This window comes from Ranitomeya imitator, chromosome 1 (assembly GCF_032444005.1).
Source record: "Ranitomeya imitator isolate aRanImi1 chromosome 1, aRanImi1.pri, whole genome shotgun sequence".
Taxonomy (NCBI): domain Eukaryota; kingdom Metazoa; phylum Chordata; class Amphibia; order Anura; family Dendrobatidae; genus Ranitomeya; species Ranitomeya imitator.
In genome coordinates, this window is record NC_091282.1 from 298,664,136 (window position 1) to 298,670,191 (window position 6,056).

Below are 6,056 nucleotides of genomic sequence, written 5' to 3' on the forward strand. Positions count from 1 at the left end.
ATCGACTATTACCTTAAACCATTAGTGGAAACATTACCATCTTTTATTAAAGACGATGGCATCCTTGTGGACGAGGGCACGATATTTGTGACAGCCGACGTCGAGAGTTTGTACACTTGCATAGATCACTCCGATGGTCTGGCAGCCGTCCGCCGCTTCCTGGGGGCCTCCAACCTGGGCGGCCCTTTGTGTGAGCTGATCCTCGAGCTGGTGGGGTACATCCTCACCCACAACTTTTTTGTCTTTAAAGATATTTTTTACCTTCAGAAGCGTGGCACGGCCATAGGCGCGGCGTGTGCGCCCTCGTACGCCAACCTCTTCCTTGGCGCCTGGGAGAGGGAGGTTTTTGGCGACGGGGGCTCACCGCTTGCTGCCCATGTGCTGTGCTGGCTTCGTTATATTGACGACATTTTGTTTTTGTGGGGGGGGGTCTGCCCGCCAGCTCGAGGAATTCATGATTAGCCTTGATAAGAACCCATTCAATATACGGCTCACTTACAATTCTAGTGAGGCTGCGGTCGACTTCCTGGATGTCCGTCTGGAGGTCGATTGTGACCGGCGCATCCGGACGGATGTGTACAGGAAGCCGACCGCTGTCAATTCTCTATTACATGCCTCTTCCGCTCACCATTCTGCCACCATTAGGGCCGTCCCGGTCGGACAGTTCCTCAGGGTGCGGCGGATTTGCTCCACTGAGGCCCTTTTTGAGTCACGAGCCCTGGATTTAAAGGAGAGATTTGCGGCTCGTGGGTACAGTCGCAGATCTATTAAAGCTGCGTACGATCGGGCTCGCAATACACCACGGAGTGATCTTTTGCACTCTCGGCGTCGGTCGGTGGGTGGTGATGAACGTATCAGGTTCATCTCCACCTACAATCATGAATGGGATAACATGAGGTCTATTTTGAAAAAGCATTGGCCTGATCTCCAGGTTGAACCTTCCTTGCGTGCTGCCCTGGGCTCCTTTCCCCTCATGACCCCGAGGAGAGGCACCAACCTTAGTAATCTGTTGGTGAGGAGCCATTATGTCCCAACCCCGGATAGGAATTTCTTTGGTTCCAGTGGCCCCCGTCCGGGATGTGTTCCGTGCGGACACTGTCTTGCCTGCGCCAATGTCCTGCGCTGCTCTGATTTTATTTCCAGCGATGGGTCTAGAACATTCCAGATTAGACAGCGTATATCCCGCGGCTCTACTAATGTCATATATTATGCGACGTGTCCGTGCCCCAGGATATACGTTGGCCTTACTACATGCGAACTTAGAGTTCGCGTACGCGAGCATGTGCGGGACATTGGCGCGGCCAGGACGGTGTCCGCCGTGGTGGACCTTAAAACTATTCCCCGCCACTTCAAGTCGCACCACAATTGTAATGAGAAATTACTTGGGGTGCGGGGAATTGATGCACTTCATTTGGGGATTAGAGGTGGGGATAACAAGAAAAGACTGGCACAAATGGAAACTAAGTGGATTGTCATTCTTGATACGGTAACCCCTAGGGGTCTTAATGAATCCCTTAGTTTTGCTTCATATCTCTAGTCGTCATGATTTTCTCTTGGTGTGGTTCATTCCATCATTAAGGTTTTTTAGTCCCTCCGGTGTTTTTTTGTTTCTTATTTGTTTTTAATTATGTTTTTATTACTATTTTCTCTCCCTGTTATTAGTTCTCCACTCTATGTGTGTCCTGTCTGTGGCTCCCCTGGCTCTGGGTTGCGCTTGTCCCTTTATATACGGTGCCGTTATCTACACTTGCCATATGTGTGGACAACAAGACCCTGGATCATCAAGCACCCTGTCTACACATGCTTCTGGAACATCGGCAACATAAGCAACATGATTCCGGCTTTATGGCGGATCGGCCGTTCATTGAGCATTGTTTCCAGTCACTGCATATTGTATTTCGGTGTAATTCTCTGTATATTCTGGCATGATGTTTTCACACAGCTGGGGATTTGCTACACTTACGTCACCCTTTTTCCCGGTACCTGTTCTTATGACCAAGTTAGTTGTGCACGCCTCCCTGCGGCCGTGCGCATCGCCCTGCGTGTGGGCGGCCTTGGTATGTGGGCTGGCGTCCTATCTGTCCGGTGTTTGGGTCTTGGGGGCGTTCCCTCCTGACCTATTCTCTGGGCTGGGCGCCAGGTCCTCCTGCCGGGCCTTCCCGCTGCAGCACGCATGCGCCGATAGCGCCGTTTGGATTGGTCTAGTTAGGACAGGTGACCCGGGTCGGGGGGTTATAGGCAGGTCCTGTATCACTCTTTCCCTACACTCCCCTTGAGGAAGCGGCGTGTTTACGCCGCGAAACGCGCGTCGGGGCGTTTTCACCGGTGAGGTCCCCTCATCCCTCTCCCCCCACGGGCATCAGGTGAGCTCTCCCTGCAATTGTATGTCTGACATTGGGGCCGTTCTGGCCACCCACGGCCTTTGGCTGTGCGCTCTAATTTGAGTATCAGGGCAGCGGCGAATCCCTCTCACACCACACTACTTTTACCATACGATTTACTTGTTTCTATTTGGTGTGATAGGGAACGTTATGGGTGCCACTTTGTACATGCTGTTAGGCTCTGCACACGTTTAGTCACCCATTAGCCAGGCACTGCCACTGCGGTGGGGGCTTCTTTTTGGCCAGTGTATTCTGGCTCCTGTCGGCTTGGTGGGACATATTTTGTTCTGTGATCCCACTTATCCCAGTTTATGGTACCACGTTTTTGCAGGGGTACTCTCCTTTATTGCCAGATTACAACCACCTTATTACTCTACGTGGGGGCGGTGGGTTGTGGGATGTGTTTCTCCCCCCCTTTTTGATGTTTTGTCATGGTTTACAAGATTACGCTCATTGTGTGTCCTATACCCCCTTTTTTTAATCTTATTATATTAATAAAGATTTTTTACATTATTACTATATGCTCCTGTTCCTCCTTCCATTTCAGCCACAAAATTTTGCACAGTCACACGTCTGGACCCCGAGAGCGTCATAGGCTATGTTGTGAGGCGAAATTTTAACCCCGCGCGTTCCAATTTACCAAACAATTTTGCCCCTATCTACATAATGGGGAAAAAAGTGAAAGGAAAAGTGTTGGAGGCGTCGAAGCTACAGCCACAAAATTTTGCACAGTCACACGTCTGGACCCCGAGAGCGTCATAGGCTATGTTGTGAGGCGAAATTTTAACCCCGCGCGTTCCAATTCACCAAACCATTTTGCCCCTATCTACATAATGGGAAAAAATGAAAGGAAAATTGTAGGAGGCAAATTGACAGCTGCCAGATGTGAACAAGGGGGACGTAAAGAGTGAGAGCTATGGCGCCAAAGAGTATATACCGTACAGTTGCTAAGGTGGGGCCCCGACATGGGATACTCACCACACATGGGGATATGAACACACACACAAAATGCGCCACACACTACCACGTGCTTGAACACATATACCACCCTCAGCACACATTTCACCACACATACGCCAACCTCGCCACATAAAAGTCGAAACACAAAAGTCGCCGCTCAAAACTCGCCATGCGCAGAACTTGCCACATGCAAAAACTAGGCTCTTGCAAAACTCGCCACAAGTGCAAAACTCACCTCATGGAAAACTCGCCACACGCAAAACTTGCACACGCGGAAAAATTGCCACATGCACAAAAGTTGCAACATATGCAAAATTTGCCTCACACAAACCTTGCACATACTCAAAAGGCACCACACAAAACTCGCCACGCGCAAAACTCGCCATGCGCAAAACTTGCTGCACACAAGTTGCTACACTAACCTGTCACATGCAACTCGACACACAAAAAGTTGCTACACGCATGTTGCCACACAAAACTCATCTCACAAAAGTCGCTACATGCATGTCGCCACACGCAACTCAACACACACAACTTGACAAACGAAACTCGCCCTAAAACACACACAAGTCTGGTCTTATCCTTCAAAAATAAAAATCTGATTAATAAGCAGACAAACTACAACAAATGTACCATATAGGAAATACGGCAGCTGTCAGTCACATGACCTGTCTATTATGTGTATGTGTGAGCTAATATATACTGCCAGGGGGAGGGCTTCCTGTTGGCTGGGGATTTATCAGGCTGCCAATTTAGCTTACAAATACTGAGGTAAAAATACTGAGCAAATAACGTGTGAACGAGGTCTAATACAGGAGGAGATGACACACAGGTATATACTATATACAGAGGCGATGACACACATATATACTATATACATGAGAGATGACACACAGGTATATACTATATAGAGGAGGAGATGACATACAGGTACATATATATACAGGAGGAGATGACATACAGGTATATACTATATACAGGAGGAGATGACACACAGGTATATACTATATACAGGAGCAGATAACCTACAGGTATATACTATATACAGGAGGAGATGACATACAGGTATATGCTATATATAGAAGATGACATGCAGGTATATACTATATACAGGAGGAGATGACACACATATACTATATACAGGGGAGATGACACACAGGTATATACTATATATAGAAGGAGATGACATTCAGGTATATACTATATATAGGGGAGATGACACACAGCAGGTATATAATATATACAGGGGAGATGACATACAGGTATATATATATACAGGAGATGACATACAGATGTATACTATATATAAGGGAGATGACAAACATGTATATACTGAGGTGATGAGGTGAAAATGAGAGGTGTGAGGTGAAAATGAAAAGGTGTGAGTGCAAAATGAGAGGAGTGAGGAAAAATAGTGGAGTGATCAGAAAATGACAGATGTGAGGTTGAAATGACAAGTGTTAGGGGGGAATGAGAGGAGTGAGGGAGAAAATGAGAGATGTGAGGGGGAAAATGAAAGATATGATTGGGAAAATGAGAGGCGTGATGGGAAAATAAGAGAAGTGAGGTGCTATAACTAACTACAGATATTTACTATGCCCAGGCAACGCCGGGCTCTTCAGCTAGTATATATATATATATATATATATATACACACATAAACCTGTGTGGTTACCTGTTTAGCTCATATCCTATATTTTTCATCGTATATTCTTGCATGTATGTTTATGCGTGATGTATTTTTATTTATGTTTATTTTGACTGCCATTTTTTTGTTATTTTTATAGCATGTTTGAGAAAGGTCATACCGACCAAAACGTCACATTTTGCACATTTTATATAATAAAACAAGCTATCCTTTACATTTATAGAAGTGTGTCATCAGCAGTGGCGTAGGAAGGGGGGTGCGGGGGGGGCGGTCCGCCCCGGGCGGCACAATGCGGGGGGCGGCCGGCGCTGCAGGAGAAAGGGAAAAAAAAAAAAAAGACGACCCTTTAAATCTTCGGGCGGCGCCGTCCGCCGCCACGACCAGGCTCCCCCCGCCCCTGGGCCCCCGCCCCCCGCTCTATACTCACCTCTCCTGGTTCCTGCAGCGCCGGCAGCTACAGCGTCCTCTGACTCTGCGACGTCTCAGGGCAGAGGGCGCGATGACGTCACTACTGTGCGCGCCACTCTGCCTCTCTGTCCTGAGACAGACTCTGGGGGCAATGCTGGAGACCATTGGGCATATTGCTGGACACACCGGGGCAATACTGGAGACCATGGGGCAGATTGCTGGACACACTGGGGCAATACTGGAGACCATGGGGCAGATTGCTGGACACACTGGGGCAATACTGGAGACCATGGGGCAGATTGCTGGACACACTGGGGCAATACTGGAGACCATGGGGCAGATTGCTGGACACACTGGGGCAATACTGGAGACCATGGGGCAGAATGCTGGACACACTGGGGCAATACTCGAGACCATGGGGCAGAATGCTGGACACACCGGGGCAATACTGGAGACCATGGGGCAGAATGCTGGACACACCGGGGCAATACTGGAGACCATGGGGCAGATTGCTGGACACACAGGGGCAATACTGGAGACCATGGGGCAGAATGCTGGACACACTGGGGCAATACTGGAGACCATGGGGCAGAATGCTGGACACACCGGGGCAATACTGGAGACCATGGGGCAGATTGCTGGACACACAGGGGCAATAC